Source organism: Pseudophryne corroboree, unplaced genomic scaffold (genome assembly GCF_028390025.1).
Source record: "Pseudophryne corroboree isolate aPseCor3 unplaced genomic scaffold, aPseCor3.hap2 scaffold_448, whole genome shotgun sequence".
In the NCBI taxonomy this organism is placed as follows: Eukaryota; Metazoa; Chordata; class Amphibia; order Anura; family Myobatrachidae; genus Pseudophryne; species Pseudophryne corroboree.
Window position 1 is genome coordinate 69,115 of NW_026970070.1, and position 13,698 is coordinate 82,812.

At 45.8% G+C, this 13,698-nt stretch overlaps 1 non-coding gene across 1 annotated transcript; it reads left to right on the forward strand.

Annotated features, from left to right (window-relative positions):
• TRNAN-AUU (transfer RNA asparagine (anticodon AUU)) lies at positions 1-74 on the forward strand. Its single transcript has one exon. It is a non-coding gene; the product is annotated as a tRNA-Asn (tRNA).
• The last annotated feature ends 13,624 nt before the right edge of the window (positions 75-13,698 follow it).

Sequence of the window (13,698 nt, forward strand, 5' to 3'; positions counted from 1 at the left end):
GTCTCTGTGGCGCAATCGGTTAGTGTGTTCGGCTATTAACCGAAAGGTTGGTGGTTCAATCCCACCCAGGGACCTAATTAAACTTGTGATCAGATTTTGGTGATATTTAAGTAGACAAGTCAAAATTTCAAACCCCCTCTTATGGTGTAGGGTACATGGCCTTCTCTGATGTAATCAGAGTTAGATTTGATTCAGTGATTTTATAAAAAAACAGCTAGGAAGCACAATTTAGCAGTGGGTTGCAGAGAAAAAAAATATGCTGGCAGAAAAATCCAATCGAGTGATTAAACAGCTCTTCATTTTCTGGCTTTATTTTTATGCTAACAAATTTGTTCTCTGAAAAGTGTCCACAAAGCCAAGTCTCTGATTAACACCTTTGTAAGGATGGTTTTTCACCTATTACTAAATTAAACTTGCTTCATTGGAAAGGCAGCAAGATGCATCCTCATTTCAATGTCTACTGAAATAATACAAGTTGACACCAGGAAACATTAACGCCACTGCATCCTTGCTGCTTTCTCATGTGGAAGTCTGTTTAATATGAAAACAAGGTGATATCTAATTAGCACACAGGTAAGGAATTAAGAAAATCTTTATTTAAGGGTGAAGATGTTTCTCACAAATTTGTTGACCCAATGCATCATTGAAATTCAAGCTGGAAAGATGATTTTAATATATCACTTGTACATTTTGTATTGCTCTTCTGGTGACAATGTAGTTTGTTTTTGTCAATTACCATTTTAATAATAGGGTAAAGAAAATGAAGTGGATTTTTGAAAGAAAACAATACTGTCAATATACTATTAAAACAAATTAAAATGGTAAAAGTTATTGTACTTTAAGTAAAAATAAAAGAGACAAAATATCAATCCCAGTTTTGGATTACTTTAATTAACAAAAAAAAATGCATATAGCAGAGGATAGTTTCAATCTGCCTACCTCTGGGTTATGGGCCCAGCATGCTTCCATTGCAGTACTCTGCTGCACATGTAAGTGCAAGAGATCCTGAAGCACTCACTCATCATGGGAAAGTACCAATGTGTTTCTTCGTTGGTTGATGGAAGAAACATCTTACAAAAACTCTCCAGATTATTGACTTTTTAAAGTTTTTCTAGGAAACGTTTTAGATGAATGCTTATTAGCCTTTGTCAGTATGTACTTTTGCAAAGTGTCTCTGTGGCGCAATCAGTTAGTGTGTACGGCTATTAACCAAAAGGTTGGTGGTTCAATCCCACCCAGGGACGTACTTGACCTTGTTATCAGATTTTGGTGATCTTTAAGTAGACAAGTCAAATTTCATACCCCCTGTTATGGTGTAGGGTACCTGGCCTTCTCTGATGTAATCAGAGTTAGATTTGATTCAGTGATTTTATAAAAACATCTAGGAATCACAATTTAGCAGTGGGTTGCAGAGAAAAAGAAATATGCTGGCAAAAAAATCAAATTGCGTGATTAAACAGCTCTTCATTTTCTGGCTTTATTTTTATGCTAACAAATTTGTTCTCTGAAAAGTGTCCACAAAGCCAAGTCTCTGATTAACACCTTTGTAAGGATGGTTTTTCACCTATTACTAAATTAAACTTGCTTCATTGGAAAGGCAGCAAGATGCATCCTCATTTCAATGGTAAGTCAACCTTCTTGCCCTATGTTCCCTGTCAACGGATGAAGACGCATCATTATCTACCGCAGTCATTTTGGCCCAATAGATATGCAAGAAGTTTAGATTCCCCTTTCTTTGCAGGTAGAGGAAGGAAAAGGAAGAGGTCTGTAGCCTCTTCAAGATCGCAGGACCAGAGATTGTCCTCTGCTTCTACCAAATCCACTGCATGACACTGGGGCTTTCTTGCAGGAGCCCACACCAGTGGGGGCACGTCTAAAACTCTTCAGTCAGTTCTGGATTCATTCGGACCTGGACTCGTGGGTTTTACAAATAGTGTCCCAAGGGTACAAACTGGGGTTTCAAGACGTTCCCCCTCACCGATTGTTCAAATTGGCCTTTGTCAGCAGGGAGAAGGTTTTTATTCAAGCCTCTTCGTGGTCCCGAAGCCGGACGGCTCAGTCAGACCAATCTTAAATCTGAAATCCCTCAATTTCTTCCTAAAGAAATTCAATTTCAAGATGGAATTTCTCAGGGCAGTGATCTCCAGTCCGGAGGACGGAGATTTCATGGTTTTGGTAGACATAAAGGATGCCTACTTACATGTTCCCATTTAGCCACTGCCTCAAGCTACCTAAGGTTTGCAATTCAGGATTGTCATTACCAATTTCAGACATTGCCGTTTGGTCTGTCCACGGCTCCGAGGATTTTCACCAGGGTGATGGCGGAAATTATGGTTCTCCTTCGCAAGCAAGGAGTCACAATTATCCCGTACTTGGATGATCTCCTGATAAAGGCGAGATCCAGGGACCAGTTGGTGCAAAACATTGCACTCTCCCTGACAGTTCTTCAACAACATGGTTGGCTCCTAAACTTGCCAAAATCGCAGTTGGTCCCAATGACGCGGTTGTTGTTTTTGGGAGTCATACTGTTAGGCGCCAGGGTCCGCATGATGGTCTGCGCGGCCCGGCGCCTAGCAACTAGAGACGCCGTGCACGTACAGCCGCCGGCTCCCTAGCAACGCTAGACGCCGGGCGCGCTGAGCCGCACGGACCCTAGCAACGGGGACGCCACTGGCGGATCGCGTTCCCCATTGCTAGGCTTTAGGAAATTAAGATATTCACCTGCTCTCTGGCCGTGCAGCAAGGCAGCTGCACGGCATTTATTCTAATCAGCCTTTAGCAGCTGATTGGAGGACTCCTTGTTAAATACACTCCCAGGGCTTCTCACAGACGCCGGTAATAGCTTCCTGCATGCTGCCTTTGTTTGCTGAGAGTCTGTTTCCAGTCCTGCTGTATCCGGTCATTCCAGTCCGCAGAAGTCCGGTATTCGGGAGTTGTCATCTCATCCCAAGAGGTCGTTTGGTTCCCTGGAGTCCTGACTGATCACCGTTTTATATCCAGTGGTGTTCGTGAGTTGCGGCTCTGCCGTGTGTTGCGGCTCAGCCGCTTTACCTTTTATATTTTGTGTTTGGAGCATTTGCGGAGGGTTCCGCTTCCACAAGTCCTCTCTGGTACTTGGCGGTGCCGGGTAGGAGAATTGGACAAGTGGATATTTTGGTTGTCCTTTTTCCTGGCGGTTTCTCCGCACATATTATAGTTTTGAGTTTGCTTAGCCCCTGGCCTGGTTGTTTAGTTAGAGGGCCTCTTGTTATCACCCTGTCTCAGGTTTCCCTTTGTCTCTCATTAAGACCGGGGGGCATCGAAGTTGGGCAGACATAATCCGCCCTTCAAACGCGGCTGCCAAGGGCTCAAGAAACCATAGTCTCGCAGGGGATTTCTGACAACACGGGTGAGACAACAGAGTTAGGGCGCCAGGGGCTATTTTCCTGTCCTGCTCCCTTCCCCAGCATTCCGTTCCAGTGCTCCAGTCCTTGCCATAAGATCTTCTCTGACCAGAGTGCTGGAATCATAACATTATTACCGGCCATACCAAAACTTAAAATTAAACAGGGTTTAATTTTTGCTCATTCAGTTTTGTGAGAGTTTATCGGCCTCATGAATCCAACAGGTTTAGGGCCAAATCCTGGTCAGCTCTTAGTCAGCCAGATTCAAGAACTTACTCAGATGGTTCAGGATCTTTCTCTTCGGGTGAAGTCGCAGGAAGATCTTTTGCGAGCTTCCCCAAGGGTAGTCCCTGAACCAAAGATGCATTTGCCTGACCGTTTTTCTGGTGATAGAAAAGAGTTTTTTTAATTTTAAAGAATCCTGTAAACTTTATTTTCGTTTAAGACCGACTTCCTCGGGTACTGAATCTCAGCGGGTCGGGTTTATTATTTCTTTGCTCCAGGGGGATCCTCAGACCTGGGCATTTGGATTAAGAGCAGAGGATCCGGCATTGTTGTCAATTGACGCTTTTTTTGAGTCTTTAGGGCTCTTGTATGATGACCCTGATAGAGAGGCGTCCGCTGAAAGTCAGTTGCGCGCTCTCAGACAGGGTAGAAATCCTGCAGAGGTTTATTGTACAGAGTTTCGCCGTTGGTCGAACGACTGTGGCTGGAATGACCCAGCCCTGCGCAGTCAGTTTCGCCTCGGCTTATCAGAGTCTATAAAAGACAGTCTCCTTCAGTACCCCGCTCCTGAGACTCTCGATAAACTCATGGAGCTTTCTATTAAGATTGATCGTCGTCTCAGAGAGCGGAGGGCTGAAAAAGGAGCACCTGTAAGGTCAAGTCCGTGTGTATATTCCATTCCTGAAGACGTAGAGGAGACCATGCAGATGGGTCTCTCCCGGCTGTCTCCTGAAGAAAGAGCCAGAAGGCAAAATTCTGGTCTTTGTCTGTACTGTGGGGGTAAGGGACATTTTGCTCGTAATTGTCCGAACAAGTCGGGAAACGCTTTGACCAGGTGAATTGTGAGGGGGTTCACCTAGGTCTGCAGCTTATCTCCTCGAATAACTCCCTTTTAGTCCCAGTTAAAGTTTCCTTTGGCAGCCTCAGTTCTTTGGTGTCGGCTTTTGTTGACAGTGGAGCTGCAGGAAACTTTATGGATTTAACTTGGGCTAAGGCCTTAGGCATTCCTCAGTTACCTTTGGGTAGGTGTGTCACCATGCATGGCTTAGATGGGAGTCCGCTGTCTAATGGGATTATTTCTCTCTGTACACCTCCTGTACTACTTACAGTAGGAGCTCTACATTCCGAGAAAATCGAGTTCTTTCTTACACATTGCCCAGCAGTTCCAGTTGTTCTGGGTCACCCTTGGCTGGCCTTTCATAATCCCACCATTGATTGGCGGTCGGGGGAGATTTCACATTGGGGTACTTTTTGTGATAAGGAATGTATCACGTTTCCAGTCAGAGTAGCAGCTATCATTCCAGAACTCATTCCGGTGGAATACCAGGAGTTTGCTGATGTTTTCTCCAAAGGCAATGCGGACATTCTGCCTCCCCATCGGCCTTATGATTGTGCTATTGAGTTAATTCCTGGTGCCGCATTGCCAAAGGGAAGATTATATGCATTATCCGGGCCAGAAACTGCGGCTATGAATGATTATGTAAAGGAGAGCCTTGAGAAAGGATTTATTAGACCATCAAAATCTCCTTTAAGTGCAGGCTTCTTCTTTGTGGAGAAAAAGGATGGCTCGCTTAGACCTTGCATTGATTTTAGAGCCCTGAATAAGATCTCAGTTAAAAACACCTATCCTTTGCCGTTGATTTCTGTACTCTTTGATCAGTTACGTTCTGCTGTGATTTTTTTCTAAAATTGACCTTAGTGGAGCGTACAACCTCATCCGAATTAAATCTGGAGATGAGTGGAAAACGGCCTTCAGTACTCAGTCGGGTCACTACGAATACCTGGTGATGCCGTTCGGCCTGTCCAATGCTCCGGCAGTTTTTCAAGACCTCATTAACGATGTGCTCCGTGACTTCCTAGGGAAATTCGTGGTCGTTTACTTAGACGACATCCTGATTTTTTCTAAATCAATGGAACAACATGTTACCCAGGTGCGTCTGGTTCTTCAAAAGTTATGTGAGAATCATTTATATGCCAAGCTGGAGAAGTGTGAGTTTCATGTCACGGAAGTATCTTTTTTAGGGTACATAATTTCCCCTCAGGGATTTTCCATGGAACCAAAGAAACTCCAGGCCATCCTTAGTTGGGCGCAACCCACCAATTTAAAAGCAATTAAGCGTTTTTTAGGGTTTGCGAATTATTATAGGAGGTTCATTCATTCTTTTTCTGACCTGGTTGCTCCCATTGTAGCTCTGACAAAGAAAGGAGCGGATCCTACCAACTGGTCGCGTGAAGCTGAGTTGTCCTTCCGGGCCTTGAAACAAGCCTTTGTCTCGGCTCCAGTCCTCAGACTTCCTAATCCGGAATTGCCCTTTGTGGTGGAGGTTGATGCCTCGGAGGTTGGAGTGGGGGCTATCCTTTCTCAAAAGGATCCGGAGTCTCTGGAGTTACATCCTTGTGCCTTTATGTCCAGGAAATTCTCCTCCGCTGAATCCAACTATGACGTTGGTAATCGGGAGTTACTGGCGGTAAAATGGGCTTTCGAGGAGTGGAGGCATTGGCTGGAGGGAGCAAAACATACTATTTCGGTATTGACTGACCATAAGAACCTGCAATAGATTGAATCGGCTAAGCGGCTTAATGCCCGGCAGGCACGTTGGGCATTATTTTTTACGCGTTTCAAATTTATAATCACTTTCAGGCCTGGTTCCAAGAATACTAAGGCTGATGCCCTGTCACATAGCTTTCTTCCGGTTCACAATAACAATCCTGTTACCCCCATACTTCCATCTTCGGTCATCTGGGCGGGCCTCACACAAGATTTATTTACCCAGTTAAAACAGCTTCAACACCAAGCTCCTAGAATTACCCCTGCTGGTCGTCTTTACGTCCCTGAGTTTTTGAGAGTTACTGTTTTAACGGAATTCCATGATAACAAAGTTTCAGGGCATCCAGGAGTCTCTAAGACATTGGAGTTAGTCTCTCGCTCAGTATGGTGGCCTGGTCTTTCTAAAGACGTCAAGGAATTTGTTTATTCATGTCAGGTTTGTGCACAGCATAAGGTTCCCCGTTCCTTGCCCATCGGGCAACTTATGCCCTTAAATGTTCCTCTCAGGCCGTGGTCTCATATTTCCATGGATTTTGTGGTTGACCTTCCCCTTTCAGCCGGATTCCGAGTCATATGGGTGGTAGTGGACCGTTTTAGTAAAATGGCTCATTTTATTGCTCTTCCCCGATTGCCTTCTGCCCAAGGGTTGGCAGTTTTGTTTCTCCGCCATGTATTCAGGCTTCATGGGTTGCCTACTGATATTGTTTCTGATCGGGGTCCACAATTCATCGCACAATTCTGGAAATGTTTTTGTGCCTCATTGAAGATGAAATTGTCGTTAACATCCGGTTACCACCCACAATCCAACGGGCAAACCGAACGAGTTAACCAATCATTGAAACAATATTTGCGCTTGTATTCAGCCAAACTCCAGAATGATTGGTCCGAGTTTCTTCCGTTGGCTGAATTTGCTTACAATAATTCTTGTCATTCCTCCACTAAAGAGTCTCCATTCTTTTCAGTTTTTGGTTTTCACCCCAGAGCTAATTCTTTTTTTCATCATTCCTCAGTCTCCTCGCTTACCTTAACCTCCCATCTCAGAGCCATTTGGAAAAAGGTGCACCTTGCTCTCAGAAAAGCGGCCTTTCGAGAGAAGAAATTTTCTGACAGGCTCCGACGTCCTTGCACTTTTAAGGTGGGAGATAGGGTGTGGTTGTCGACTCGCAACATCAGGCTTCGACAATCCTCAGCTAGACTGGGACCCAAATTTATTGGGCCATTTCTTATTATTAAAAGAGTCAACCCAGTTGCCTTTCGGTTACGTTTACCAAGATCTCTCAGGATTGGAAATACGTTTCATTGTTCCCTGTTGAAACAATACGTTTCTTCCAGTAGATTTCCTCGGAAGATCTCTCAGGGTAGATCTCCAGTGGATGTACAGGGACAACAGGAGTTCTTGGTAGAGAAGGTTCTCGATTCCAAATTGTCCCGGGATCGGCTGTATTTTCTGGTTCACTGGAAAGGCTATGGTCCGGAGGAAAGGTCTTGGGTCCAGGATAAGGATCTTCATGCCCCGAGGCTCAAGAGGGCATTTTTTCGGGAATTTCCTCAGAAACCTGGCTCTAGGGGTTCCTTGACCCCTCCTCAAGGGGGGGGTACTGTTAGGCGCCGGGGTCCGCTTGATGGTCTGCGCGGCCCGGCGCCTAGCAACTAGAGATGCCGTGCACGTACAGCCGCCGGCTCCCTAGCAACGCTAGACGCCGGGCGCGCTGAGCCGCACGGACCCTAGCAACGGGGACGCCACTGGTGGACCGCGTTCCCCGTTGCTAGGCTTTAGGAAATTAAGATATTCACCTGCTCTCTGGCCGTGCAGCAAGGCAGCTGCACGGCATTTATTCTAATCAGCCTTTAGCAGCTGATTGGAGGACTCCTTGTTAAATACACTCCCAGGGCTTCTCACAGATGCCGGTAATAGCTTCCTGCATGCTGCCTTTGTTTGCTGAGAACCACAGAGAGAAGCGCTGTCACTAAAGTATTAATATATTTTATTAAAAATGACCTTATTCATATATAAAAATTATGAGAAAACCTAAACATCCTGTGACTTTAAAAAATCTTTTAGCAGCAACACATCAAAACATGTAACAATTTGTATTCCTCACTAAGGTCTCCTTTGGAACAATGTATCAATCTACCCTTTATATAATGTATAGTAACTCTTGTGATTAACAGGAATTCCTTAGAGTAAGCTCCACGCGTGGGCTGATTGAAACACTTGAAACCATATATTGGTAGAGGGTTTAAAAGTTCATCCGTGATGTATATAGGGATTATTCACATTGATGTCATCCGCTCCATTATTTGTGAAATCCCTATTTAGCTCTTATTTCTCAATAATGCCGTCCAGAATTGATCAGCTTTTCTTATGAAGCTTATAATTGCACAATAACAGATTAAGCATGTGACGCTATTTTGGAGTCTGTTATTATACTTAACCCAACTTATGCAATGGGCAACAATTGTGTTATGTCCGTAGGGCGCCGGCTGCCCGCTCTGGGACACTGCAACAGAATGTGCAGGGCTTGTGAGAAATAATAGATAAAATGCTCACAGTCTCATTCAGATCGGCATAAAAATTCAAAGACTATAATGCTCTCTCACCACTTTCCATCAAGCTTCACCTGGAGCATACTGCTAGCTGTCATAAGCTGAATCTCCGTTTGGTGCGGTGAGCCAAATGCCGAACAGATGCTGGGTGAGGCGCTGAGCGGCGGATGCTGTCGGGGACGTGCTGCAGAAATCAGTCTCTGTTCGTGATGGTTAGCTGGATGCCATGCAGAATGTCGGGCAATGTAATCAGACGGATTGCTTGACGCGTTTCTCAGCCTCAATCCTGGGGCTGTTTCCTCAGAAGTACCGCCTCTAGAGCCCCTGGTCTCCTTTATACTCCTCTGCTTCCTTAATTGGCAATACACCTGTCTGTTGGTAATCACTTGTAATCAGAAGGAGCTCAGCTGCCATCATTTAATTTAATCTATTAATGACTTGCAGACTCCTATTCAAGCAGTGGCAGTCAAAAAATTTCTTATACATATATATATTAACACATTTGCAGAGAAACAAAGGAGAGTGGACTCGAATTATTTAAAATACACCTAAATGAACTATTAAAAAACAATAATATAAAAACCAATGTCTCATAGCCAGAAGTTACTTTAAATCACGATTAAACAATAACGATACTCTCAATCATTATGTTTATAAATCTTTCATAAACCTCCTAATTTTTATTACTCTTATGAGAATGATGCTCATGGAATTTTTATTACCCTTAAAACCAAGAAGCTCTTTTAACCATATATTAATGCCAGATTGACCATTCAGATCTGTAGAAATCCATGAATATAGACAGTAAAATTACCCAACCTAATACCAAATAATCTCTAAATCTTAAAGTATTTCAAAAAAACTCTTAAATCTAGAACCAAATAAGATCATTTTAGTCAGAATACAATTGATGCAGTTATATTTCTTTGTAGATTTGTTTGCTGAGAGTCTGTTTCCAGTCCTGCTGTATCCGGTCATTCCAGTCCGCAGAAGTCCGGTATTCGGGAGTTGTCATCTCATCCCAAGAGGTCGTTTGGTTCCCTGGAGTCCTGACTGATCACCGTTTTATATCCAGTGGTGTTCGTGAGTTGCGGCTCTGCCGTGTGTTGCGGCTCAGCCGCTTTACCTTTTATATTTTGTGTTTGGAGCATTTGCGGAGGGTTCCGCTTCCACAAGTCCTCTCTGGTACTCGGCGGTGCCGGGTAGGAGAATTGGACAAGTGGATATTTTGGTTGTCCTTTTTCCTGGCGGTTTCTCCGCACATATTATAGTTTTGAGTTTGCTTAGCCCCTGGCCTGGTTGTTTAGTTAGAGGGCCTCTTGTTATCACCCTGTCTCGGGTTTCCCTTTGTCTCTCATTAAGACCGGGGGGCATCGAAGTTGGGCAGACATAATCCGCCCTTCAAACGCGGCTGCCAAGGGCTCAAGAAACCATAGTCTCGCAGGGGATTTCTGACAACACGGGCGAGACAACAGAGTTAGGGCGCCAGGGGCTATTTTCCTGTCCTGCTCCCTTCCCCAGCATTCCGTTCCAGTGCTCCGGTCCTTGCCATAAGATCTTCTCTGACCAGAGTGCTGGAATCATAACACATACTGGACACAGAAGAGGTTTTCTTCCAGTGGAAAGGCTATGGAGATCCAGAGTCTGGTCAAACAAATTCTGAAACCAGCAAGAGTGTTAATCCATCAATGCATTCAGTTGCTGGGGAAGATGGTTGTGGCCTACAAGGCCATTCAGTTTGGCAGGTTCCATGCCAGAGTGTTCCAGTGGGACCTGTTGGACAATTGGTCCGGATCCCACCTACACATGCACCGGAGGATAATCCTGTCTTCCAAGACCAGAATCTCACTCCATTGGTGGCTGCACAGTTCTCACCTCCTAGAGGGGCGATGGTTTGGGATCAAGGACTGGATCCTAGGGACCACAGATGCAACCCTCCGAGGCTGGGGAGCAGTCACACAGGGGGAAAACGTCCAAGGAAGATGGTCAAGTCAGGAAAGTTGTCTCCACATAAATGTTCTGGAGTTAAGGGCCATTTAATAACTGCAGACACAGTACACACTGGGACGGGTGCCCAGCATCCTCAACAGACTAAGAGAAAAGGATTTACCGGTAGGTATTAAAATCCTAGTTTCTCTAACGTCCTAGAGGATGCTGGGGACTCCGTAAGGACCATGGGGATAGACGGGCTCCACAGAGTTCATGATCTTCACTGAGGTAGCGCACAGCACTGCAGCTGTGCGCCATTGCTCCCATACACCTCACATACTCCGGTCACTGTAAGGGTGCAGGGCGCAGGGGGGGCGCCCTGGGCAGCAATATAAACCTCTTTTTGGCAAAAATATAACATATATACAGCTGGGCACTGTATATATGTATGAGCCCCCACCAATTTTACAGTTTAAGCGGGACAGAAGCCCGCCGCCGAGGGGGCGGGGCTTCTCCCTCAGCACTCACCAGCGCCATTTTTTCTCCTCAGCACCGCTGAGAGGAAGCTCCCCGGACTCTCCCCTGCTTATACCACGGTAGAGAAGAGGGTTGAAAAGAGAGGGGGGGCACATAATTCGGCGCAAATTACATACAGCAGCGCTACTGGACAAACATTAAGTTACTGTGTTATTCCTGGGTTATATAGCGCTGGGGAGTGTGCTGGCATACTCTCTCTCTGTCTCTCCAAAGGGCCTTGTGGGGAAACTGTCTTCAGAAAAAGTATTCCCTGTGTGTGTGGTGTGTCGGTACACATGTGTCGACATGTCTGAGGAAGAAGGCTATATTAGAGAGGAGCGGGAGCAAATGAATGTGGTGTCTCCGCTGACACCTGATTGGATGGATATGTGGAATGTTTTAAATGCTAGTGTAAACTCATTGTACAAAAGATTAGACAAGGCTGAAGCTTTGGGACAGTCAGGGACTCAACCCATGCCTGATCCTATGTTGCAGGGACTGTCAGGGTCTCATAAGCGCCCACTATCCCAGATTGTTGACATAGATACCGACACGGATTCTGACTCCAGTGTCGATTACGATGATGCAAAGTTACAGCCAAAATTGGCAAAATCCGTTCGATATATGATTATGGCAATAAAAGATGTTTTGCACATCACAGAGGAACCCCCTGTCCCTGACAAGAGGGTACATATGTACAAGGGAAAGAAGCCTGAGGTAACCTTTGAGGGGGTCACACGAGCTGAACGAGTTATGTGAAAAAGCTTGGGAATCTCCAGATAAAAGACTGCAGATTTCCAAAAGGATTCTTATGGCGTATCCTTTTCCATCAACGGATAGGTTACGATGGAAATCCTCCCGTAGGATGGACAAAGCATTAACACGCACAGCTACAGTTGGAAAATCAAATTTTTTACCTTATGTTCCCTCACAGCATAAGAAAGCTCCGCATTATCAAATGCAGTCCTTTCGGTCACAAAGAAACAAGAAAGTGCGAGGTGCGTCCTTTCTTGCCAGAGGTAGGGGCAGAGGAATAAAGCTGCACAACACAGCTAGTTCCCAGGAACAGAAGTCCTCCCCGGCCTCTACAAAATCTACCTCATGACGCTGGGGCTCCACTGGCAGAGTCCGGCCCATGTGATGTCATGCAGCTGCTCTGACCACGCCTCCTGTTTCTCCGTTGCCGACCCCATTTTGAAACCGTGCCCCCGCACCGCTCCATCTCCGACTTGGAAATGGAGTGTTGTTGACCCCCCTCCACCCCCCCCTTCACCGATTCACAGGCAGAGGTGATCGCATTATCTGCGGGGTGCCGCAGAAAATGCAGGCGGATGCGTATGCTCTTAGCAGTTTTTGCAGTTGGATTGCGATCCAACCTGAATCAGGCCCCATTACCTATCACAATGCACTGCGGGTAGTACAAAATGGGGTTAATATAGGAGAAAAAACCCCAGAGCTGTGCTCCTTAACTGTCCCTGGTGGCTAGTGGAGCGGCTGCCCAGTAATCAGTGTCCACGCCAGTGCGCACACGGCCCGCCCCCATCAGCGGCCTCGTGATCCCGGAGGGCGGTGTGTGTGTGACTGACCTTAGGAAGAAACCGGAGCCTCCGCTGCAGTGACCCAGCAACCGGGGCACGGGAGTATACTGCGCCACTGGGAGTGATGGAGCTGCAGTAAAGAGGTCTATTAGACCTAGCCTGCTGCAGCCCTTGTAGATTCTTATAAAAAAAATTATTCTTTTCTTGCCAAAATTAATAGCTAAGAATAGGCTGCCTGAGGCAGCCCCCTGTTAAGTGGCCTGCTACTGAAGGCACCAACTACAAACTGAGCTCCCTGTTCATGGAAGCGAGGTTATAGAGGAGGGGGCACTGAGCATCTTGGGAACAGTCAAAAGCTTTGAGCCTGTGGGTGCCTCAGATCAAGATCCTACTCTGGTGTACATACAATGTGAATCCTTGTGGAGTCCAGTGTACCCCACAGAAGAAATGAATGCGTCACACCCATTGGCAGCAACATTAGAATAGCTGCTGATGGGCACAATTGAGAAAGGAAGGGGGGAAAACATTTGAATCCAGCACATATATGTAATTTGAATATGTAATTTGTACCTTCCTACTTTAAAATGTAATGGATGAAACTCACCCTGTGAGAACTATCTTCATGATCAAGAGATCTCATATGCAAGATAAGTATGTGTTGGGATAGGGCTGTGGAGGGCGGCTGCTCGGGCACACCCCTGTCAAGTTAAGGAGATTCAACTGAGGAAGCACAAGGGAACTCTCATCTGGGAACAACAACTGCAGGGAGAACACATTTTCAGACGAATGTGGGAGGGCAGAAGGCTGCCTAATACTGAAACACCCCCTAACAACAAACCAAATGCAACAACTACTGCAAGCATTCCTGGGGGAAGGCCTGCAGCAGATGGATTTGCATATAGTGATGTCATCCAAGCAGTGGGCATAGTTGGCTGCAACCCTCGTCTGCATATGAAAAGAGAAAAGGGTCACGCAGGGCATGGCGGCCTTTGTGGGGTTGCGCTTGGATGAC